Source organism: Manis pentadactyla, chromosome 5 (genome assembly GCF_030020395.1).
Source record: "Manis pentadactyla isolate mManPen7 chromosome 5, mManPen7.hap1, whole genome shotgun sequence".
In the NCBI taxonomy this organism is placed as follows: Eukaryota; Metazoa; Chordata; class Mammalia; order Pholidota; family Manidae; genus Manis; species Manis pentadactyla.
This window is the reverse complement of record NC_080023.1, coordinates 164,480,169-164,506,320: the sequence shown is the minus strand read 5'-3', so window position 1 is coordinate 164,506,320 and position 26,152 is coordinate 164,480,169. Positions and strand designations below refer to the sequence as shown.

Below are 26,152 nucleotides of genomic sequence, written 5' to 3'. Positions count from 1 at the left end.
TTTTTAGCACAGTACAGAAGAACACCAAATCTGATGTTTAACTTAAAGGCATAATTTTTATAAAAATACATCTAAAATTTTACAGAATTTTATAAATTTTACTAGGTTGCTTAATTTGAATACTTATTAATGTCATCTTAATTTTGTATAATATCTTACATTATCATTCAGTGATTTGATGTTTGGAGAAAACAAGTATGAAGAATATAACCAAAATCATTCAATTTTTAAAAATCACTTATCATTTACTCAATATTTACTTATTTTTTAGTACGTGGCAGTTATCATATTTAGAGTTGAGTATATGTTGATGAAATATAAAAAATATTGTCATTTAAAGTTAGTGACAAATCTATCCTAATGACAAAGTGAAATCATTTTAATACAATACAAATAGTTCGGTAATTCTCGACCAATTCAGTTTTCAGTTAGTGGTCAAAAAACACTACTGTGTCTGACAGAAGAAATAAGAACAAAGAGTTATTGCTATTGTACTCTGGTGTTTGAGGAGCCATAATTGAGACTGTGTGCAAGTTTGCATTTTTTATAACTGGTTCAGCTTGTCATAATCAGGAACAACTATTGTTAAACATGGAAACTTCAGTTTTAAAAAGTTAGATACGCTTCCAATACCACATTCATTGTAATGTGAACATTCTAACATATGGTACAGCTCCGATGCCTTAGTTTAGGTTAATGTTAAAAATTAATCCTAAAAAGTGCCATTTGTCAATATACAAAAATTTCAGAGAAGGACTTGAAAAAACAATACACATCAAAGAATTCTGAAGAGGGAAGTTTACTGAGTCACAATGTGGAGAAACCTGATGTATCAGACAGCCACACAGGTAATGGGCCTGAATACCCAGGTCCAACAGAAACAAACTCCAAATATTTCAGTGAAAATTCCCACTGGTTGGGACAGTGGTTCTGCTGGAATTTCTGAGTTGAAAATAATAGCTATATGGACATAAATTACTAAGAGAGTAATTATTTTGAAATGGCCTAGAAATCCCTATATATTTATTTTGTTATTACTCTCTCCTTAGGCCTATGTTCTCTCTATGTGGAATATGCCCATTGGAATATCCTACAACAATCAGAATAGTAATTGCCTCAATTTTCCCTTTTCAGTTAGACAGTAATGCTGCGAAATGCTTTTGTAAATACCATGGGATAATTATCTGTATTTCCTGCTTCTACTAGTTAAAAAGCAGAGTCTGTGGCTCCCTGTTTTATATGTATTCTTACCATTGTTTTTATTAATACTGTCTTTTATTTTTGCCAGAAATGTCTTACTTATAATCCAATTTTCTTAGCTATGTTCGTAGCCACATTCCAATTTTCTATTCTACAGGAACTATTTTATGTTAATAAAATATTTTGTTTTTTGAAATTTAAATAAGACTGTTAAATGACTTCATACTGATGAATGTAGTTAAATATGGATTTTATGAATATTTGCACAATAAATCACAACAATCAACTGTGTAATGTAGGAAAAATTAATGAAAATACAAGAGAAATAGAAACCATATGGCAATGAGGTATGGTAAAACAATTCCAAAAATTAAAATTGAATAGTAATGTCAATATTTTATGGGGATTTTATGTAGGTAGATATACTATATCTTGGGACTACAATATATATTCCAATAGTTTAGGGACAGAAAATATATCTTAGCTTCAAGTACAAAAGAACTGTTTATAGCATTTGTCCATATATTATGTCACACACACACACATGCAAAAACATATAATGTTAACATTACTAAGGATAAGATAATGAAACAAAATAAAATGATAAGGAAATCTATATTAAAAACAAACATCTCTCTGAAATAATGTGTGGGTAAAAAGAAAACAATAATCATAGATTATCTATATATAAGAAATAATTAGGGCATAATTAGAATTAAAACACACATAAAAAATCTGTAATTCAGACAAATCACATTTAAAAAAAATTCATACACCTAATTTTTCCAGTGATGACATAGGGATAAAAGTAAATTATTTGAAATTCAACATAAGATGATGAAAAAAATAATGGTACTTGAAACCAAATAAAAGAAATACAAACAAATGAACAAATATAGAGTTAATGAACCAAAATATCAGGACAATTTAAAAATAAATCCTACAATTGGAAACCAATAACACAGATGACATATTGGATAGCCTTTGGAAAGCATCAGTGGCTATGTTTAAAATTAAGAATGACAAGTAAAAACATAACTAGGTTTCAAAAAATTAAAAGATTAAAAACTATTAATAAGAGAGGTATTCAAGTATAACTTAAACATTTTTCAAAAGTGACAAATTCTAGGAAGCAAGGATGGCTTGACTACAAAAAAATCATTGTAAGGGAATTTGGGGGGTGATAGAATTGCCTGTGTCATAACTGGTGACGGTTACATGAACAAGCATTTGTCAGAACTCACAGAACTCTAAAAGCACAGTGGATTTTACTGTACATAAAGTTACAAAAAACCTCAACTAAGTGTGAGGAGAACCCAAAATGGAATACTAAGCATAAAAGAACCATACTTACTGTATTACAAATAAGTAATAAAACCACATTGAAGGAGGCAGGAAAGAAAAGGATTTAACCTTATTTACTTTGAAAAACATTATTTTGAGGGGATCCTGTGAAACTAAGAACAAAGATGCAAGAAGTAAATAGTAAGCTCTGAAACATGGCCTGGGCTCCTGTACCAAAGATGTGTCCTGGAGGGGCTGCATCTACTTGGAGAAAGGGACATCATCGAATTTTATACAGGATAAGGTCTTTGGATGACCAAAAATGCTAGAGGGGCAATGGTGGCCTTGTACAGGAATGGGAAGAAAAGGTAGTAAAAATTCCCATTCCCATCTCCGCCCTCAGATGTTTACTGCCAGTATTTACTGTCTTTTGGCATGAAGCATTGCATTTGTGTTTTGTTTCTGTTTCTTTTCCATGGCATTTTTACTCATATTTTGAGCTGGCTCTATGGCAGAGCTAAGTGACTTTTTCAGGAATTTAACAGGAAATTCAAGCTTTGGTGTCTTTCTACTGGCATCCATGCAGGACTCCACTAGGGTATGAGAGAAGAACTATTTTTCCTGGATTACAGATGACAGAAGTGAGACTTTAGGAGGTAAAGTAACTTACCCTAGGAAGCTAATACTATAGGGTAGCTTTAGAATAATCCTTTCTCTTAGTTCTAGACCTGATCTGAACCCTTTTACTTTTGGGAAAGATTTTCTTTTTCCCTCTTTAATGTTTATTGACTAGTAATTTAATAATTCTCCTTAGTTGCTAGCTTAGGGTTATTTCATACATTTATATTTTCTTTTTGTTTCTGATCTCCAATTCCTTCCTGACGCCCTGCCCTATAGGCATACAGTTTAACGGGCTTGGCTTCTATTCTTGGAAATGTATTCTGTTGTATATACCAACCATATGTTGCTTATCCATTCTTCTTGAGCTAGAAACTAAAATGCCACCTTCCCTGCTAGTATAAATAATGCTACGAATATCACCCTTGTAAAGATCCCATTAGGGAATGAGATTGTAGGCTCATAGGTTATATCCTTATTTAATTTCATAAAATGTTGGCTAATTGTTCCCCAACACAGCTACATAGGTCAATACTTCATTTTATACCATGAAGGTTCTTTTTTTTACCCATATCCTTATATGTATAGGTTGATCTAATTTTACCAACTTGGTATGTGTAAAATAGTATCTAATTTTTGGTTTGGGTTTCTCCAATAGCTAACAAGGCTGAGAGTATCTTGGGAAATGTGCCTACCATTTAGTGGCCGCAAGAGGCCGAGCCCATGTGGGGGGAACACCGTGAGGGAGGACCTATTGGAGGTAAAGAAGGCTGAAGCTGGCTGGATCATGGCCTGGTTGTAGAGCAACTGCTAAGTTTGAAGGAAATACATATTGACCCTCGGGGAGGAGCCAGTCAGTGGGAAGTTGGGAGCAGAATGGAGCTAACTAGAGTTCAAACCCTGTGCAGAGCCCATTGGTTTCCAGGGCCTAGAACAGAAGTGGGTGAATGAAGCCTTCATGCTTGACAAGCACAGGATTCATGATGAGGGCCCTGGATGTAAAGCCAGGGGCTTCCTCTTTCCCTGAAGGCTTTGGGGATGCGACGGGGAAGAGTTTCAAAAGAGACAATGCGTGGTTAAAACACGAGCCTGTTCCCTATACAGGGAAAAATTCAATAAATGTTGGAGCTGTATGGAATCACAAGGTGTTCACAAACCCACTATACACATGCACCTCCCATATAACTTACATGTGTACATAAGTTATATGGTGCTAAGATATGACAGTTACCATGTTCTATGCAGCAGGCATGGGTCTAGGCCTGTTTCTCTCAGGTAATGCCTTATCCTCACCCTTGGGGAGATTTAGTAATGTGGTTACCCTAGATACATACAGTAATTGTCTTTTGTTTAATCCATATCATTGGTTCTCAAGTCTCAGTATGAAGTGCAAGATAAAAATTCAAGTTGATGGTAGAGTTTGTTGGGTAAAGCCCCCCCCCCCGCCCTCCATCAGTGGTCTGCTCTGACGCACGTGTCAGAATGCTACAGAACCCTGTCTCACTTACATCATAATGGTCCTACTGGTGTACTTAGGCACCGGCCAGGCCAGTGAGTTGAGTGAGTGAGTGAGGAGAGAGCTTGTTGCTTGTTGATTCTTGGCTATCACTTGAACCTGTGGCAGCAGAGTTCCACGGAGGGAGGCACCTGATTTCGGTCACTCTCTGGTGCTGAGCAATGAAGCGCAAACAGAAAACGAAACACCTTGAAACCACACGTGCCCCCAAAGCGGCCAGGATGTCAGGAGGTTTGTGTCAGTGATATTCTCTGAGCACTGGGGAGCTAGAAACCATCTTCTAAAGAAAAAAGGAGCGAGGATTCCTACTTACGGGAGAGAAAGGGCAGGAAGGCGGGAGGGAGGAGAAGGTGTGGGTGCGCCGCTCGTTCTCAGGGACCAGATCACCCGAGGGCCGAGCGGAGGTTCCCGAGACCAGGTCCTTGTCTCTGTGGCTCAGGACCTGTGCTCCCCACATCGTGCCGCTCTGGGTTCCTGTACCACAGATGGAGTGACTGATTGGTATAATATTTCTTATAGAATGTATTTCCCTTTATTTCCTTTGTTACAATGTTAAAAGTTTTCCAATAATACTTTTTCCAGTTAATGAAGAAAGTGTGGCTCAAAGACGTAAATGAAAAATTAGGAAAAATATCTGACTACCTAAAATTGGAGGTGCAGGGATGAGAGTGTAAAGTCATACAGAAAATGAATTGATTTCTTAGATCGTCTCAGACATTGAGACCTTTCTTTCACTGTCTCAGACTATAGAGATGTAAATGTGAGGCTCCTTGACGAAATATAAGAAAAAAACCAGCACGATACACACACACACACAAATACCATTTAAGCACGACAGTTGAATTGAGAAAGTTTGGCTCTTCTGGAAAAACAGGAAACTGGAATAGTTGTGGTGAGTGTGAGATGACTGTGTCTTCCACTGGCTTATACAGCATACAGAAGCCAAGTGAAGACACAGAGTAGTTTCTAATATAATGGCTTGCTTAATATGTACCAGGTCTAAGTATTTGCTTCTCAAAACTCATTACATCACTAACGGAGTAGATTCATTAGTTGGACTAGATTAGGCCTTAGTAACTAATACACGAAGGAATGTATCTATTTCTTAAGTAACAATTAGTATATGTGAAGGAATAGGGCAAGTCTCCCTGCTAATAGAAACTTTTTATCATTAACACTCAGCTTTCAAATAGACCCCAAGTTATCAACATCCCAGTTAGCTAGAAAAGGGAAGAACACAGTGGGGCAAAGAGGAGGACTTCATGCCCACGCCTGGTTGGGGCACGTGTCCTCGCCACTCATTTCCCACTGCAGAAAATTTAGTCACATGGTCAGAACTACTGTAGCTCCAGGGGGAAGGGCGTTCCAGGCCCTGGGCCAAGTCCCCCTCTGGAACTGGTGAAAAGAAGATAAGTCCAGGAAAAGGGCAGGTTGGGAGAAAGGCTTTTCTTCCTTACAGTCACTGGCAGCTCATGCATGCACCCAGGGTGTCTGTTTCCAATCCATGGGCAGAAATGTATCATGTGGGTGTGTCTGCATCCTTTGAAAGAGGTTTTTAAAAGATCTGAATAGGGAGGTTATGAGTCTTGGAGAAAGACAGAAATACATTCCCAGAAGAGGAGTCTGGGGCAAGTCTGTAAAGTCTTCCTTTGAACATCTCCAGCACCATGGCTACTGCCCAGGAATTCCCTGCGAAAATGCTGTATCTCTACACCTCTTTATATTTATATTGACATCCCTATCTTTCTGTATATCAATATAGATACCAATCTAGATAGATAGGCAGGCAGATAGACGTGCAGAATTCTTTTAAACCTTGTATCCCATGTCCTCTAATTATATAATTTCTCATGAGGAAAAAGGAGCTAATATCCAATTTTAGTCACTAGTTTTTGATATTCTGTATACATCTTTAGAAATATCACATACAAGATGCCCAATATCACTGACATCTACTACACACAATTTTCATAATTGTTGTTTCCTTATATTTTGGAGCAAGTGAAGTTTCAAATGCTTAATTTCATGGGGGAGTTTCAATGCCTAACATGATTGTCCACTCAACATGTCTTTTTTGAATGGATACAGACCCCAGAAAATGCCACATCTGTTTTTTTGTATTCATTCCTCAGAATTCGACAACACCCCGGAGGATTATCCTGAGCCTGAGGCCCGTGTGGTGGTCCCAGGCTGCAGTAAGACACCAGAAGAGTCCTCGGCCTCTGAGTGTTCCTCTTCCGTGTCCTCGGCAGGAAACCATCAAGCTGCTGCTGAGGACGGTAAGGGAGATCACACAGGCTGGGCAGGATGAATAGCTGAGCTGCTCAGCTCAATCTCTACTTATTTCACTTTCCCTTCAAAAGCAGGAAAAGGCTTCAGGGCAGAGGAACTAAGAGTGAAGCCTCTGCCAAGGGACAAATTGGGGGTGTGCTTTCAAGGATAGGACAGTTCCCCATATGAACACTGGGACAGCTGTGAGATAGTGGGCTGTGCCGGTAACAGTGTGGGAATTCAATCACAACCTCTTCCCTCAGATCAGCGCGCGCGCGCACACACACACACACACTATATTCCTTCATACCAGATACAGCCCCACTATTCCTTCCTTTCACGTTTTCTCTCATATACACATGCCTTCATTCCAGATGCGTCCTTCCCATTCTCTACGAGCGTTACACAGATACACACTTCCCCCTTCCCTGCTCACGCAGTCATTCTCAGACTCAGCTGTCTACAGGCTAACCTGTAAATAATGTACACCCTTTCAAACAGGTAACTTGTTTTACCTCCCTTATTAGAGCCAGCCTAAGCACTCAAAAACTTATATGCCCTGAAATGAATGCACTTTCATATACAGTCTTTCTGTTCCACTTACCACTTCACCCACAAAACCTTCAGCCAAAAGCCTTCAGCCCTTCAGGGATCTGCGCTTCTGGGAAGCTCAAGCACACTTCCTCCAACACGCGCTATCTTTAACTGTTTCACAACAAGAACATGTACCACCCCTGTTCACGTGTGTTGTCGCACCACACACACATGTACACTGTCATTCACCACCCCGTTACCAGTGTCAGAAACTCTCACCAGGTATGTCCCAGAACATACACAGACCTCCACACCCTCAATTCCACATAATCACAATCAGATAAAATGTACGTCCCACGGCATTCTGTGATTTCACATATGTATGTACTTCCAGGCCATGTGCCCACATAGGAATAGTCTCATGACCATCTCAACTCCTACAGACTTCACACACTTACTCTAGTTTCCTCATGTCTGAAATTTCCTTTCCCAGGAACCCCTCAGTTGCCTCTGGATACTGCTAGTACTGGGCCTCGTGAGAAGACTGAACCCCAGGTCTTGGGGGAATGGGAAGCTTCCTCCCTCTCTACCCAAGACTCCTTTCCACCACACCTGGGAATGGCACGCGCCGGCAAGCGTGTCCAGATGAAAAGAGGTGTGGCTGTCTCATGGGACAGGGCCGAAATCTTGGAGCCCGCCTCGAAGAAGACCAGAGGGGAAGAATATGCTTTGCCCTCAGAGGCCCCAAAAACATCTAGCCCTTTGGGTGCACAGGAACACCTGGCGAGCAAAGCCCCACAGGATGTGGAGGAGGAGGAAAAGGAGGCGGATGTGGAGGAGGAGAAGGAGGCAGATGTGGAGGTGGAGGCGGATGTGGAGGAGGAGGAAAAGGAGGCGGATGTGGAGGAGGAGAAGGAGGCAGATGTAGAGAAGGAGGCAGATGTGGAGGTGGAGGCGGATGTGGAGGAGGAGGAGCAAGAGGAGGAGGAGGAGGAGGCAAGTGGAAGCTGGAGCTGGAGCTGGAGGTGGATCAAGAGACTATTTAGACGCTAGAGCAGAAAAACACTGCGGCAGGAAGACATCCTCCTGCGACTACGCAGACTTTTTCAGGCCCTGGAAGTGGAGAATATTAAAGATGGCAGCATGAGAGGTGAGACAGAGGCTTCCTCCTAAAACTACATATAATATGAAAATATCATTGATACAACTAATCCTGAGACAGCAACAGGAAAGAGGGCGGCGTCAGACTGCACACACCTGGAGAAAAGAGCAGACCTCACCGAACAGGGTAACATACCAGAGCCGTGGCTCGGCGGGACCCGAGCCCTTCCCCCACCCCAGCTCACCAGCAGGAGGAAGAGAAACAGAGCAGGGAGGGAGTGGAGGCCTGGGACTGCTGAATACCTAACTCCCTCTGGGAGCACAAACCTACATTGCATGGTGCTTTCATGATACTCTCATGATTAGGGGATTGGGAAGCTAAGACAGGCAGAATTCCTGGAGGGACTGAGATTCCAGCCGCTTGTGGAAAGCAGGGATCCATATTCAGCTGCTCTGGAACAAAAGCAAGGTGGGCAGGCTGAGAGATGTCCTAACAAGGAAGCCCTTAGCAAGAGGGCTGCTAAAGGGCCAATGACTGTACAGAGCTTACTGCTCAGGAGAAAGGATGGATAGACAAAATTGTCCGGTTGCACTTTGCCCAGCTGGCTGCCTACACAGCTCCAAGGACCCCCTCCGTGATACGCAGCCTACTGCGCCTTTCTGCCGGCCAGACCCATCTGGCTCGCAAACCGGCAAACCCTACCCTGGCATTAGGCCAGCCAGAGGGAAGATCTGTCTACAGCAACTACAAACGCAAAGCACAGAGGCTTATACCTGTGCGCTCGGCCCACTGGTTCAGGCAGTGGAGACAGGCATAGCAGCCGAGAAGCAGGAAACAGCTCTTTCCTTCCCCCAGGCACCAATACCACTCCTCTGTGACCCCCGACATTGCTTCAGGGCTGAGCATCTCCAGAGAGTAGAGCTTCTGGACACTAGAGGGCGCCATATACAAATATGAAACACCACAGGAACCTGGTTCAGAGTAAAATTATGAATACAACTCCTAAGAAAGACTTAAAGGACATTGACCTTATGAATCTTCCAGAAAGAGAGTTCAAAATAAAAATCATTAACATGCTCATGGAGGTACTGAAAGATATTCAGGAACTCAGGAATGAAATCTGGTCAGAGATCCAATCATTGAAGAGCACAATGGAGGGTATTAAAAGCAGATTAGATACAGTCGAGGAGACAATAAACAGAATAGAAATTAGAGAAGAGGAATACAAAGAAGCTGATGCACAGAGAGAAAAAAGGATCTCTAAGAATGATAGAATATTGAGAGAACTGTGTGACCAATCCAAATGGAACAATATTTGCATTGTAGGGATACCAGAAGAAGAAGAGAGAGAAAGTGTTTTGAGAAGGTAATTGCTGAAAACTTCCCCAATCTAGGGAAGGCAATAGTCTCTCAGTCCATGGAGGTGCACAGATCTCCCAACACAAGGACCCAAGGAAGACAACACCAAAACATATAGTAATTAAAATGGCAAAGATCAAGGATAAGGACAGACTATTAAAAGCAGCCAGAGAGAGAAACAAGATCACATACAAAGGACAGCCCATCAGGCTGTCATCAGATTTCTCAGCAGAAGCCTTACAGGACAGAAGGGAGTGGCATGATCTATTTAATGCAATGAAGCAGAAGGGCCTTGAACCAAGATTACTTTATCCAGCAAGATTATCATTTAAATTTGAAGGTGGGATTAAACAATTTCCAGATAAGCAAAACCTGAGAGAATTTACCTCCCACAAACCATCTCTACAGTGTATTTTGGAGGGACTGCTGTAGATGGAAGTGTTCCTAAGATTTAATACCTGTCACCAGAGGTAATAAAACTACAGTAAAAAGTAGAACTGCTAAGTATTAAGCAAATGCAAAATTAAATTAACTATCCCCCAAATCAATCAAGGGATAGATAAAGAGTACAGAATATGATACCTAATATACAAAGAATGGAGGAGTGAGAAAAAGGAGGAGGAAAAAAAAAGAACCTTTAGATTGTGTTTGTAACAGCATATTAAATGAGTTAAGTTAGACTCTTAGATAGTACAGAAGTTAACTTTGAACCTTTGGTAACCATGAATTTAAAGCCTGCAATGGCAATAAGTACATACCTATTGCTAATCACCCTCAACGTAAATGGACTGAATGTACCAAAAGAACCTTTAGATTGTGTTTGTAACAGCATATTAAGTGAGTTAAGTTAGACTCTTAGATGGTACGAAGTTAACTTTGAACCTTTGGTAACCATGAATCTAAAGCCTGCAATGGCAATAAGTGCATGCATACCTATTGCTAATCACCCTCAATGTAAATGGACTGAATGCACCAATTAAAAGACAGAGAGTCACTGAATGGATAAAAAAACAAGACCCATCTATATGCTGAATGCAAGAGACTCACTTTAAACCCAAAGACATACACAGACTAAAAGTGAAGGGATGGAAAAAGATATTTCATGCAACCAATACAGAGAAAAAAGCAGGAGTTGCAGTACTTGTATCAGACAAAATAGACTTCAAAACAAAGAAAGTCACAAGAGACAAAGAAAGACATTACATAATGGTAAAAGGGTCAATCCAACAAGAATAACCATTATAAATATCTACGCACCCAACACAGGAGCACCTATATATGCGAAACAAATACTAACAGAATTAGAAGGGGAAATAGAATGCAATGCATTCATTCTAGGAGACACTCCACTCACTCTGAAGGACAGATCAACCAGGCAGAAAATAAGTAAGGAGACAAAGGCACTGAACAACTTTTAGAACAGATGAACCTTAACAGACATCTACAGAACTTTACACCCAAAAGCAGCAGTATACATATTCTTCTCAAGTGCACATGGAACATTTTCAAGAACAGATCATATAATAGGCCACAAAAAGAGCCTCGGTAAATTTAAAAAGATTGAAATTGTACCAACCAGTTTCTCAGACCACAAAGGTATGAAACTAGAAATAAATTATGCAAAGAAAAGGAAAAATCCCACAAACACATGGACGCTTCACAACATGCTTGTAAAAAACCAATGGATCAATGACCAAATAAAAACAGAGATCAAACAATATATGGAGACAAATGACAGCAATAATTCAACACTGCAAGATCTGTTGGACACAGCCAAGGCCTTGCTAAGAGGAAAGTATACTGCAATACAGGCCTACCTCACGAAAGAACAACAATCCCATATGAGCAGTCTAAACTCACAATTAACAAAACTAGAAAAAGAAGAACAAATGAGGCCCAAAGTCAGTAGAAGGAGGGACATGATAAAGATTAGAGCAGAAATAAATGAAATTGAGAAGAATAAAACAATAGAAAGAATCAATGAAAGCAGGTGCTGGTTCTTCGAGAAAATAAACAAAATAGGTAAACCCCTAGCCAGACTTATCAAGAAAAAAAGAGAGTCTACTCACATAAACAGAATCAGAAATGAGAAAGGAAAAATCACTAGGGACACCACAGAAATACAAAGAATTATTAGAGAATATGCTAACAAGCTGCATAACCTAGAAGAAACGGACGACTTTCTAGCAAAATACAACCTTCCAAGGCTGACGCAGAAAGAAACAGAAAATCTGAACAGACCAAATACCAGCAACAAAATTGAAGTGGTAATAAAAAACCTATCTAAGAACAAAACCCCTGCACCAAATGGCTTCACCGCTGAATTTTATCAAACATTTAGTGAAGACCTAATACCCATCCTCCTTAAAGTTTTCCAAAGAGTAGAAGAAGACAGAATACTTCCAACTCATTCTATGAGGCCAGCATCACTCTAATACCAAAACCAGGAAAGACACCACAAAAAAAAAAAAAAAAAGAAAATTACAGACCAATATCCCTGATGAACATAGATGCAAAAATACTGAACAAAATATTAGCAAGTCAAATTAAAAAATACATCAAAAAGATCATCCATCATGATCAAGTAGGATTTATTCCAGGGATGCAAGAATGGTACAACATTTGAAAATCCACCATCATCATCCACCACATCAACAAAAAGAAGGACAAAAACCACATGATCATCTCCATAGATGCTGAAAAAGCATTTGACACAATTCAACATCCATTCATGATAAACACTCTCAACAAAATGGGTACAGAGGACAAGTACCTCAACATAATAAAGACCATATATGACAAACCCACAGCCAACATTATACTTAACAGCGAGAAGCTGAAAGTTTTTCCTTTAAGATCGGGAACAAGACAAGGATGCCCACTTTCCCCACTTCTGTTCAACATAGTACTGGAGGTCCTAGCCATGGTGATCAGACAACACAAAGAAATAAAAGGCATCCAGATTGGCAAGGAAGAAGTTAAACTGTCCCTGTTTGCAGATGACATGATATTGTACATAAAAAAAAAAACCCAAAGAATCCACTCCAAAACTACTAGATCTAATATTTGAATTCAGCAAAGTTGCAGGATACAAAATTAATAATGCAGAAATCTGTGGAATTCCTATACACTAACAATGAACTAGTAGAGACAGAAATCGGGAAAACAGTTCCATTTACAGTTGCATCAAAAAGAATAAAATACCTAGGCATAAACCTAACCAAGGAAGTGAAAGACCTATACTCTGAAAACTACAAGACACTCAAGAGAAATTAAAGAAGATACCAATAAATGGAAACACATCCCATGCTCACGGATAGGAAGAATTAATATTGTCAAAATGATCGTCCTGCCTAAAGCAATCTACAGATTCAATGCAATTCCTATCAAAATACCAACAGCATTCTTCAACGAACTAGAGAAAATCGTTCTAAAATTCATATGTAACCATAAAAGACCCTGAATAGCCAAAGCAATCCGGAGAAGGAAGAATAAAGCTGGAGGGATTATGCTCCCCAACTTCAAGCTCTACTACAAAGCCACAGAAATCAAGACAATTTGGTACTGGCACAAGAACAGACCCATAGATCAATGGAGAAGGCAAATAGTGAATCTGTGGCATCTTACTACACTGATGGACAGTGACTGCATTGGGGTATGAGTGGGGACTTGATAATATGGGTAAAGTAGTAACCACATTGTTTTTTCATGTGGAACCTTCATAAAAGTGTATATCAATAAAACCTTAATAAAAAAAACGTAGTGGTATATGAGCCAAGGAAAAAAATCCATCTGGAAAAAACGAGTAAGTAGAGGTTTTTCTCCAGATTTCATTGAAACTGTGAGTTTCTGTCTTGTGACCATTTCTTTGATAATCCCATGTACATGATAAACACTTCCTTAAGAAATTACAAATGAACTTTCAATTTTTAAAAATGCTCTATTTGCCTCTCTTAGAAAGGAAGACCAATTTTGTAAAAGAACCATGAATGAGAAATGAAATTTGACATGTAACGAAAGCAAACACAGTCTTCCTCATATTCTTTTTATTCTGGTTTCTACATTTAAACTTAATGAAATTTTCAAATAATATTACAAAAAGTGTTGAAGTCACAGCAACCCACCTAGACTACCCTAACCACCCTACCATGAATTCAAAGAATATATACACTACTAATTTTATGAATTCAAGGAACAAACAGGCTATGAAATTTAGCTTTCTATGAGGCAACAACACAAAAACTTCTCCATAAAGGTCTTAAAGATCTATGAACTCTATGACTGAGCCTGATTTTTTACGCTGATGAAATTTAAGGATAAGAAAAAAACTTCCACGTAAAGATCAAATAGGATTTCCTTTTTTAATTAATTAAAGCAACTACTGAGAGTTACAGAAGGAAAGTATTCTAAAGAGTAATGAATCTTCTGTTCTCAAACTCTTCACACATTGCACATAGCCTTATTATATATAATGCATCCTTCCATGATAAAATAAAATCAGCAATTGTATAGTATTCAAAGCCTCTGGATAATTTAGGACTATGATTATAAACTATCCAGAAGAAATTATGTGGAAAAATTTAGGTAAAGGAATGTAATTTAGTGAGGGCCTCGGCTAAGAGAAAGTGTAAGAGGTAAAAGAATGAATCGTGATTCCCGTCTCAGTGTCCTCAGAACAAAGGTGTCTGGAGACTTTATTTCTATCAGAATTTTATAGGGGAAAAAACATATACGAAAAAGCCTAAATAATAAGTAACCCAAATTGACACAAATGATAATCAGAAGTCAAATATAGGGCATTGTTACTGAATGACTGGGTAAGAAGGGGTTTGGAGCTTTGAGAATGATGCATCAAATGGATTCCATGAATTCTGCAGTATCATGAAAATAAAACAAATGAAAATACCTCACAAAAAATGTACCTCACACCAAAGAAAAACCATGTCCTACAACTTCCACTCAGATTAACTGTGGTAATTTTGTCCTATAAAACACTTAATCATCTCTTCAAAAGGAAAACATGGTGAGAAGTTTGATAATCTAACTCAATTAAAATATTATTGGAGAATTATCTTGCTTTCTTATCTATCTCAAAACTTAGAATACCAAAACATAATAGTCAAATACATATGCAAAATGACCCTACAATTAAGATAATTGTTGGTACCAAATGTTGTTTTTAAGTTCTGCAATAAAACAGTCTCCCAGACATTTAATAGTATGTCACTTGGTAAATGAAAGTTTCCACAAAGTAACAGCAGTGAGAAGACCTAAAAATTATGCTAGTGAAGACTCTGGCTGAAAGAAATAAAAATATGCATCTTTTTGATCCAACACTAATTTTATTTCAAGTTCATACAGAGCTGAATAAAATGCTGACACCACCACACAAAAATTTATTGAGTTGGCAATAGGCAAAGCATGATGTCAGCCTCCAATATCACCATCCACATTACCAAACAGCATGAACATTCAACGCTTGAACTTCTTCGACTTTATGGCTAACATTACAGTAAAAACAAAAACCTTAGGCATGAGGCATCATTAAACATAGATGAGTTTAGTTTGGCATGGTTTGGCTTAAATTAGTCTAGTACTTTAACAAATTCCAGAAAAAACATGAAAAAATGCAAGCTTAAACATTACAATTTTCTAAATGTGCTACATTCTGCACCAAACAGACCCATATAAATAAGTCTTAGTCAACTCGAACTAATATTCAAGTAAATAACACCACTTACCTCTACCCCCTGCACACCCACAAAGTGCGGGCTGACAGGAGACACTGACACACACGTATGCACACACCCGTGTAGTAAGTCCTTACCTTCATGGCAGGGATTTCTTCAAGCAATCATTCTGCTCATCTCTGGCTTTTTAACAGTGCATCTTCAGTGCCCCTGCAGAGAATACAATATGTAGCCAAGAAAAGCATTTCTCTTAGACTCATATCAAATGAAAAATTTCTTCATTTCTTTTAAAAAGGCATAATAAATCTCTAACACTCTGTCATCCTGTACTGTCCTCGACAAACTCAATTCCATCAACAAACTCAAAATTTGGCAAAAGAAGCATTGTCCCAGCATTATATTAATGACTATTGATATTAACAGTTTGCCTTCTATTCCTTAATAGGATGGCCAAATAATATTTTTTAATTAACAGATTAATAACACTTTATTTTAATGTAATACAAATTTCATAAGCTATAACTAAAGGTTGAATTAAATTTTATTAAATGAAAACTTGCTCTCTGGAATTAATGGAATATCTAAGTTAAAAATCTGATTATACTGGAGAGGAATGCTATCTTCTGAAATATTTATTAAGAAGGAACAAGAAGCTAATCAGGAATAAAACACATCTTAAAGCATAAAAACTATAAATAGCATATTTTTCCTCTAATACTAGTGAAACTAAAATTACAAAGTACATTTTCAAAAAAAATTAGGTTGAACACGTTGTTTTCATAAGCACTTCCACAAGACACTGAGAATTTCAAATTAATCACCAATTCAAGGAATAAAGTGATATAAAATCTTTGTAACCAATCCAAAGTATTAGTACATTTGTTAAACTACAGCAACATCTTAAAGTAACTTCCAATAACATAAAACACATAAACAACCCCAAAGGGCTTTCATTCCAAAATGGCAGAAAGGAGAGTTTGGGAAAAAATCAGAAGAATTCATCACATATTTTAAAGTAAATAAGGTCCAAACCATATAATGACATGCTGACACAGCACATTTTGTCTCACTCACATCCTTTCCACATATAAAACAAAGTGCTGCATGAATAAGATATTCAATTATTCCTCTAGGTCCCATGCTTCACTTTTGTAAATACTGAATAAAAACAACTTTTCATATTTTATTAGTCCTGGGACCATTAGTTTAAGTAACTTACTTTTTTGACTTTAGTCTGCTCACACTCCTGACAAGTTTTCAGATAAAAACTTGGATTCTCTTCACTTCTTTTCTCATCTTCCCAACCTGTGAGGAATAAAGCCAAAATTAGGAAGGCTCTTAATTCAAGAAGAAACATACTTTGTTTTGAGTCTTATTATAGATTACCAATTGAACGAAATTTTTGTTTAACTGCATTCAGTTTGATGAAATCAAACCTCTTCCATAAACAGCAAAGGAATAAATCAACATTCTAAAAACATGTCTGAGGATTTAAGAGAGATAAGTTCTGATTTTTAAAAAGGTCATAGCATTCCCTGTGGTTGGTATATTGATATCACCCATACATCCTGTTCCTGAATCATAATAAACGATGAGTTCCCTGAGGTCAGAGACCATCATGTTCATCTTTGGGTCCTTGTGGTTTAAAACAGAACTTCACCCATAATGGGAGACATTTAATTTCCTGAAGGAGTGTTTGTAACAACAATAGCAAATTATGTCAAAGAATTGTATTTATTTGTAGAGCACCTCCGCATTTATTTTTGGTAATATATTATTTCAAGCATAACTTTAAAAGAAACACCAAAGACGCAAGGACATACACACACCAGACACATGTTTTCAATCATCCCATTAGAGAACAATGTTGAACTCCAGAACAAAAAAACAGAACTATGGCCAAAGAGATGGAGATATTATAATGATAAAGAACTCTATATTACGACAGTGCTTACTACAAGAAGGGATGCTATCACTTTGAGTTTATGTTCCTCTGTCATTGTTAGGAGCCATACATCTTATAATTCTTCCTGTAATGTCCTTCTCCTTCTGCACTTGAGGAACTACATAAACTTCAGTTCAGATATAATCTCTCCTGTGAAACCTTCAATGATTTCTTCAGCTAAACATAACCTGTTCTTCCTTGAGGTTCCCACCATACTCTGAAGGTAGGATCTCACTGTACTGTCACTAACTGCACATGTTAGGCTGCCTTCTTCTATAGTCTGAGCTCCTCTCAGAGGACAGGGTCTTGCAGTATTTACACAGTGTTTTCTGTGCCTTGCAAGAGAGCCTGGCACACACAAGCCCTCAAATTCTTCTCACCAAAATAGTATTATCAACATCATCCTGTTTCTTCAAGGCTCTTGAATTTAGCCTTAACAGCTTCTCTTATCTCCTATTAGTATCATTCATCCCTTATCCACTGAAGATATCAGCAACCAATTTACAATTTCTCTCCATCATAAGTTTTGCCATCATTCTGGGTGAGGTAGATGTCCACTTGAATAACCCATCTGATATTACATCCTCACTTCTTGACTTCCTCTTTTCTAATGACCTAATTTTTTCCATCTCAGCCACCCACAATTCCATGGTCACACTGTAGCCCTTGTCATCACTAACAACTACTCCATTTTTAAAATCATGAATTCAAATACTCCACAATGAGAGCACAACTTCCATCAGCTTGCTTATTCAACTTCATCCACCACAACGGTCTGTCACTTCACTGAAACCACCAGTTCACTGACCCCTTTCACCTTCTCTCAAATGGTTAGGCCTTTTAATTTTTCTTTTATCCAGTTTGGGTACATGATGAACACTTGCGAATACCTTAAACTCCCTCTGGCTATCCTGGATGAAAGTAACATTTGGAGTCTTTTTTCACAGCACTCCAGGAGGCAGGAAATATTTGAGATTCTATGATAAACCCCCCAGGGCTAACGTTGACTGGCCTCTACACTTCCTAGCAACTCTACTGTACTTTCTTGGTCAATACACTCTACAACGACTATTTTAAACCTTCACATGCTTTCCTAAAACATCTGACCTTCTTCCTCTTTTCTTCAATTTCATGGAGAAAATAAATACCAGATGGGAACCATCATTTTTTATTACCACAAATACAAATTTACTTGCATCCTCATCCTCTATTAATAAATAAAGTTATAAGAAATACCCCTACACATGTCAGGTTAGTCTCCTAATTGTGTTTTGGGAGCCCATCCTTTTCTGCCTTCCTAGAACCCTTTCTATAGACTATTCCTTTCCTCTAGCACTGTCAATCTCTTTAAATGGATGTTTCCCAGTGATTTTTAATCATGCCAGGATCATTTTCACTAAAGACACAACAAAACATCCACACTACAAAGTTTACTAGGAGCACCCTTTCTCTTCAACTGCCTCAGAGCTAAGCTTCTAAAGAGTTCAAACTATTTCACGCATTCCACATAATTCCAGTTTCCCTTCCCAATGGTCCACTTTAAACCATCACAAAATTGAACAGGAATTTTTCAGACTTCATTTACTTGACCATCTCAGCAGCATTGGACACTGCTGACTGCCTCCTCCTCCTTGAAATGCTGGGTCCTTGGTTTCCAGGACAGATCACTCCCCTGGTTTTCCTCCTTCCTCTCTACACACTCTATCTCAGTTTTCTAAGGCTCACAGACCTCTAATCAGTCATGAGTTCAAGGCCAACTCTTCTTTTCACAATATACTTTTGAACCCTAAAGATGTACATGTATATATTGTTTTAATTTGTCACCTAACCAAAGATGACTCAAAAATGTCTACCTTTGTCTGAGATCTCTCTTTTAGTCCAGATCTAAATACACAACTGCAACTGCCTACCTGGTATTTCCTCTTGGGTGTGTTTAAAATTATTTCCAACTCACACTTGTCCCTCCCCAGTTATCCACAATTCAGTCATAATACATTATTTAACATACAGATCCGATGTCACACTTTTACTTAACTCTCCCCAGTGGTTTCCAATTGCTCTTAGGATGGTCACACAGGCCTTTTTTATTCCTTCATACTCGCCAGGATCACATCTACCTCCAAGTCTTTACACTTGCAATAATATTCTCTGGTATGAATGCTCTTTCTCCCCAAGTTAGCTTGTAAATATCTTATCCCTCTGATGTTGGCTCAACTGTCATTTCTCAGGGAAATATTTTCTGGCCTCCTGGAGAAGGTAAAACATTCCATTTGAGTACTTAGAGTGTTGCTAGAACTTATCATGACTGTTAGTTTTAGTTTAATTTAGTTTAATTTTACTTTTAATCTAATTAGGTTTAATGTGTCTTCCTTCCAGTAGGTTTTAAATTCCATGAAGGTCAAGTATCTGGTTTTACTCAACACTGAATCTTACCACCTAACACAGTGCATGACATAGCAACTGTTCAATAAATATTTGTTAAATCAACAACCAAAAAGTTTGCAATACTCACGTGTTCATTCACTGTTTGAAGTGCAGAGTATATACTAACAGAATGCAGAGTAATCAGGTTTCTTTCCCACTAGATATGTTAACCTCTTTAGAATTTGTTTCAAAGTTAGATCCATTTAGAAAAAAATCACACTCTAAAGAGTCTCTTCAGTAAATGTTCGGAAAATTGGATAGCTACGTGAAAAAGAATGAAACCGGACCACTGTCTTACACCACATCCAAAAATAAACTCAAAATGGATTAAACACCTAAATATAAAACCTGAAACTATAAAACATAGCTTTTATAGAACTAGAAGAAAACAGGCAGAAAGCTCTTGAACATTCATATTAGTAATTTATGGAGGGATGTGTCTCCCCAGGCAAGGGAACCAAAAGCAAAAATAAACAAGTGGGACTACTTCAAACTAAAAAGCCTCCACACAGCAAAAGAAACCACCAACAAAATGCAACGGCAGCCTACTGTATCAGAGAATGTATCTGCAAATTATATATCCAATACAGGGCTAATAAACAAAATATATTAAAAAACTCATACAACTCAACTCCAGAAAAATAACAAGTAATCCAATTAAAAAGTGTTCACCGTACCCAAGTAGACATTTTTCCCAAGAAGGCATATAGATGGCCAACAGACATGAAAAGATACTCAACATCACTAATCATCAAGAAAATGCATATCAAAATCACAATGAGATATTTCACACCAGTCAGACTGGCTACTAATATCAAGAACACAAGAAATAAGAATTGGAGAGGATGTGGAGAAAGGGAACTCTTCTAAATTGTTGATGAGAATGTAAGTTAGTGCAACCACTATGGGAAGCAGTATGGAGGTTTCTCAAAAAATGAAAAATGTCATACAATCTAGTAATTCCACTTGTGGGAATTTAACCTGAAGAAAACAAAATCACTAATTCAAAAAAATATATGCACCCCTATGTTTCACGGCAGTATCATTTACAATAGCCAAAATATGAAAGCAATGTAAGTATCCATCACCAGACAAATGGATAAGGAATATGAGGTACATACGCACATAATGGAGTATTACTCAGTCATAAAAATGAATGAAATCTCACCATTTGCAACATAGATGAACCTAGAGGACATTAAGCTAAGTGAAATAAGACAAAGACAAATACTGTATGTGGAACCTAAAAACAAAACAAATGAACAAACAAACAAAACAGAAACAGATCCATAAACACAGAGAAGAGACTGATGGTTGCCACGGGGAAGGAGATGGGGGGATGGGTGAAATAGACAAAAAGGGAAAAAATTAGTTAGAATGTCTGATATCTTGATCTCAATGAATATATACACATGTCAAAATTCCTCAAGCTGTACACTAAGAGTTGTGCATTTTATTGTAGGTATCGCAATTAATAAAATATGTGTATCAATGAAGTCATTTAGACTAGGTTTAAGTAAAAAAGAATTGCTATATTTTATAAGCAACATAATAGGGATTTATGACACATTTTTTTGAAAATTACATCATTCATACAATAATTAATAACAAGTGATAAATTATGCATTAAAATTTATTAGCAAATGTTTCTAAGTGCTATACCCTGCTGGTGCATGAGGTAACTATACAGCATTTGCTAACCACTGCAAAACAAACTTAACTAATAAATCGCAGAGTTGGTCCTCAGTTGTACTGCATTCCAATCACAGGAGAACTAGACTCCAATTTTAAAATTCCAATGTAAGAAGTTCTATGGTTGCCAGTACGGCATCAGGGAATTCTTAAAAGCAAAGGGAATGTTTCATGCACTTAGTTTCATGCTGATGCCAAAAAATGCTTTCCTAGCCTTTTTATTTCAGTATGTATACTGACTTCAGTGCTTTTCCTTCAGTATACTGACTTTTACAGAACCAGTGTGTAGGCAGTAAGAAAATTTGAAAAGCTCAGTATATTAAAAAACATAAGTATATTCACTTTATGTAAAAATGGAGTTAGTTTTATTTTTCTCCCACCTACTCACCTCAAGCACTTAGTTTCTTCTGAGCATTTACATTTTTGTTCCACTGACAGCTTGCTGGCTACCAAAAGCCTTTCAGTAAGGATTTAAAAAGTTGACAATGAATTTGCACCTACTATGAAGCTGGTTGACAGGTAACCCAAAATCAACAAACAGGCCTAAAATATCCAATACCATCAGAAGGCCATGCACTGTTTGAAGACCAATGATTTGTTTTTTTTTTGATTCTTCAACCAAAAGCACACATAACTATCACTGTTAGAAATGTGAAAAAGTATGATTTTGATGGGGGGGAAGGAAGGAAAGAGAAATAAAGTGAGCGGGAGAAAACAGTGGCATAATAATGGAAATCCTATGTGCTGACAGAGAAGAAATAAAATGAAAGAGAAACGACAGGAAAAAACATGAAGACAGAAACTGAAGGACAAATTTGTAGGTCATCACTAAGACTGACAAGGCCAAGCTGAGCCCTCCAAACAGCAAAAGAACGCATTTAATATAATCTACGCGAGCAGGAGGAGGAGTGAGGACTTGCACACAGGAGCACACAGCACAGCTGCCGGAAGGGAGGCGTCACCGAGAACCCAGCCGTGCGGAAGCCCTCAGTTAGCCTGGTAATGTAACCTGCATCACCTCTTCAGTAGGCAATGACACAAAAAGGGAACCACAAAGAGCAAAAGCTAGCAGTGTCCAATTCAAGGAGATTCCAAAAAGAGTTCCCCTGCTCAGAGACTTAAGAAATCCAATTTGTACTGTAATAACTCAATAATGGGGACAGATGTGTCATAACTAAACACTGAATCATGCAACTAAAACAAAACCCTTTCTGTGGTTCTACATGCCAAGCAGCTAATAATGTAGGTCAAAGGAAAGGAAAATAATGTGTTTTACAAGGTGAAAGTGCCTATCTACATTACATATATTTCTTAATAAACCAGCTTTCTCATGTACTTCTATAAGCTTATGGTCAATGTGAACTTGCTTTTGAGAGAATGACCTATGCTTGCTGGGTGACACTAATAACACGTGTCCGATCTACAAAGCTGAGAGCAAACGTAAAGGTAAACTCTGCTGTGAACCGACCCTCAGTCGGCAGTCAGCCAGCCAACCAACTAGCCGGCCTCCTCTGGTGAAGCACTGACTCTGCCCTGCATTTTAATTAGCCTGCAACAAAGCCCCAGGGTTCTTAGGAAACAATGATTCCAAGAGCTAGTACTCTCCTAGAGAAGCGTGCAGTACGAAGAAAACTGAGCTATTAAGGATCATAAAAATAATGGCTCAAGTTTTCATTTAACAGATAAGCACCGAGGATATGATCAGTAAGCAAAAATTTACTGAGAGGCGGAGGGCCTAAGAAACCTCTCATGCGCACACACACAGAACAATGACCAGAAGTGCTAAATACATGGTGCAACAAGAGCTTATAAAGAGGGTAAATGAAAGTCAAAGGTTTCCCTGAAAAAGTGAAAAGTAAAGTAGAAGTATGAAATGTAATAACGAGAGGAAAAAGAGCTTCGGGTCAAAGGAACACCATGTGCAAAGGATCTACAGGGTGCTGTGCTGGACAGTGGAGGAAGGTCCAGCGCAGCTGAAGCACAGAGACTGCGGAGGACGTGGTATATCCGACACAAGGGGAGAGACTGGCCTTATTTAGACTGCTCTTCACCAAAACCAATGGAGCTACCACCTAGGATTCAAGAAAGGGGTGGGGAGGTCACATGATCAGATTTATGTTTTGAAGACAGCACGCCAGCTGCACTGGAGAGATCAGATTAGAGGTAGTGAAGGGTCAGGGAAAATAGCTGGGAGTTGGTGGGAGATACAACCTAGACTAGGATGAGGGTGCTGAGTAAACAGTAATGCAGAGATCTGAAAGATAATAGTGGATTTGAATTCTTTTTCGGATACATTTTTTCCTTTGAAGTTAATTCTTTTGCCAATTTTCTATGACACATTCTCTTTAATTTTCATGAGCTATTTTATAGTAATGACATTAGCTGTTTATGTCATATTTGCTGTATTTCTTTTTTCTTATTGGTTGTCCTATTTTTTTCCTTGGCATGTTCTTCAGTTTTTCTGTAGATGTATCCGTATTCTTTCCCTTTGTAGGTTTTCTTTCATTTATTTTCAATTTCAGCACCTTCCCTCCTCTCCACTTTTTTGTCTTTTTCCCCTCACCTTCATACTAGAACACAAAAAATTTGCTTCAATGTAGGATGTGTATAGTTCATTCAGACATCCAGCAAACATTTACAGAGCACCTACGTTGTAGGGGAGAGACATATACACAAAACAGAAACAGGTACAAGTGTTCCCAAAGCAGAAAGCACTCTGGCTGCACACAGAACAGACACCTCGCCCAGACTGAGGAGAATTAGTCAAGACTCCCTGAAGGTCAAATTGTAACTGTTCTGAAGGGGCTTGGAAATTAAGAGCAAGAAGAAAGAGCCTTAAATGAAGAGTGGTAAATGACTATCACTCCTACTCTCTGAGTAATTTCAGAATTGAACGGAAAGCTCACTAGCATTTTCCATGAATTCCCAGGGATATCATTCCAGGTAAGGTCTCAGACTACCTCAGAGGTAATTAAATGGTAAAAGCCCCCCAAATGTTTTCTGGAACTAACACAAGCTTAATGTATGCTTATGAATATATACTAAATGCCCTCACAGGTTCCCTTTTCAATATATTTAAAATGAAATCTAGGCTAAAAACCTAGCAGCAAAGCAATAACATATTTCAGTTTTCTTTCCTACTTCACCTCACAAGTTCCCATCAATGGACAGTTATCTATCCCTATACCTTCCAAGAGGCTTCCTACTGCACCTCTTCCCTGCTTATTCCAGTCCCTCTGTCTGGAATGCCTGCCGTCTTCCCGTTCCCTAATCACCAACTGCGATTCCTGTGTAAGATCCTTAAAAACCAAGAACAAATATCACCCACCTCATTTTGCTCTGGGCATTATTCTATATCATAGGTGGATATTTCTTACCCTTTCCTATCTGAGTGTGGCTTGCCTGACCACTGAAAGTGTGTCATACACAACTACATAAAGTATGAACAGTGACTTACTCACGGGCAGACACCTTCATATCCACTGAATAAAGATAACAAAGAACTTCCTTTGCTGTAGCTGTGAGATCCTCATTTGACCCTTGCACTCCCAGATTACTTTAGGTCTTCAGATGACTTATGACTCCCTTGAAGAGAAGCGTAAACTGGAAAGACGAGAGGCGTAGAAAGGGTAGCCTACTGATATTGACACGTTATGGTGGAGGTGATGAGAGCAAATGCCTGATTCAGGGCTGGATTTACGGATGAGAAAGAGAACTGGATACAGCACACGTAAACGGCTTTCTCTTAAAATTTCGATGTGAATGGAGAGAAGACATGCGGCAATGAACACACACAGTTATAAACGATATGGCCTCGTGCAAATGCAGCCGTGTGTCAGGAATACCCCACTGGTCTCAATCCCGTCCTCCCGTCCTCCCCTCCCGACGGCCAGGAAAGGCAGGTAACGCGGAATGGCAGTTTATTAGCTGTTGGCACCGCGCGCCTCACAGACTCCAAGTCAACACAGCTCTCACGACCTTGGGAGGGAAGTACCACGAGCTTCGTTTAACAGACAAGGGCACCGAATACAGAGACGAAATCATCTCCCCAAAGCCCCACACACAGAAACCCACGGGGCCTCGGGGCCAGACACACGTCCCTCGCTTCGGTCGCCTGCAGACCGAGGGGGGCGTTCCCGCTGCCGCCCTGCGCGTCCCGGGAAACCCGCCCGCAGACGCGCTCCCCGCCCTCGCTCCGCGCCAGACCGCGCGCTCGCCGGAGGGACGCAGAGGGGCCGTTCCGAGGCCCGAAAAGACCCCCAGGCCGCGGCACTTACCTCGCTGCTGAGGCTCGGAGTCCCCGGCCGGGCCAAGAGAGGTCCAGGGGGTGCCGCCGCCGGCAGGGTAACCGCGCCGACAGGACGGCTGCTGCGTGGCCACGCCCCCGCACGGCACGCCCTTCCAAACTCGTCTGCAGGCGTCTTCCGCCCACGCCTGGGGAAAAGCGAGACGGCTCGGACCGGAAGAGCGGTACTGAGTGGAACCACTTCCGGAGTAGAGGGCCAGGCCCCGGAGCT

At 39.1% G+C, this 26,152-nt stretch overlaps 1 long non-coding RNA gene across 1 annotated transcript; it reads right to left on the bottom strand.

The window, feature by feature from the left end:
• Nucleotides 1–252: 252 nt before the first annotated feature.
• Nucleotides 253–26,152, bottom strand: LOC130683900 (uncharacterized). The gene is made up of 4 exons (XR_008997977.1): nucleotides 25,913–26,152; nucleotides 16,794–16,879; nucleotides 15,712–15,784; nucleotides 253–5,092 (listed from the first exon to the last, which is right to left on the bottom strand). It is a non-coding gene; the product is annotated as an uncharacterized LOC130683900 (long non-coding RNA).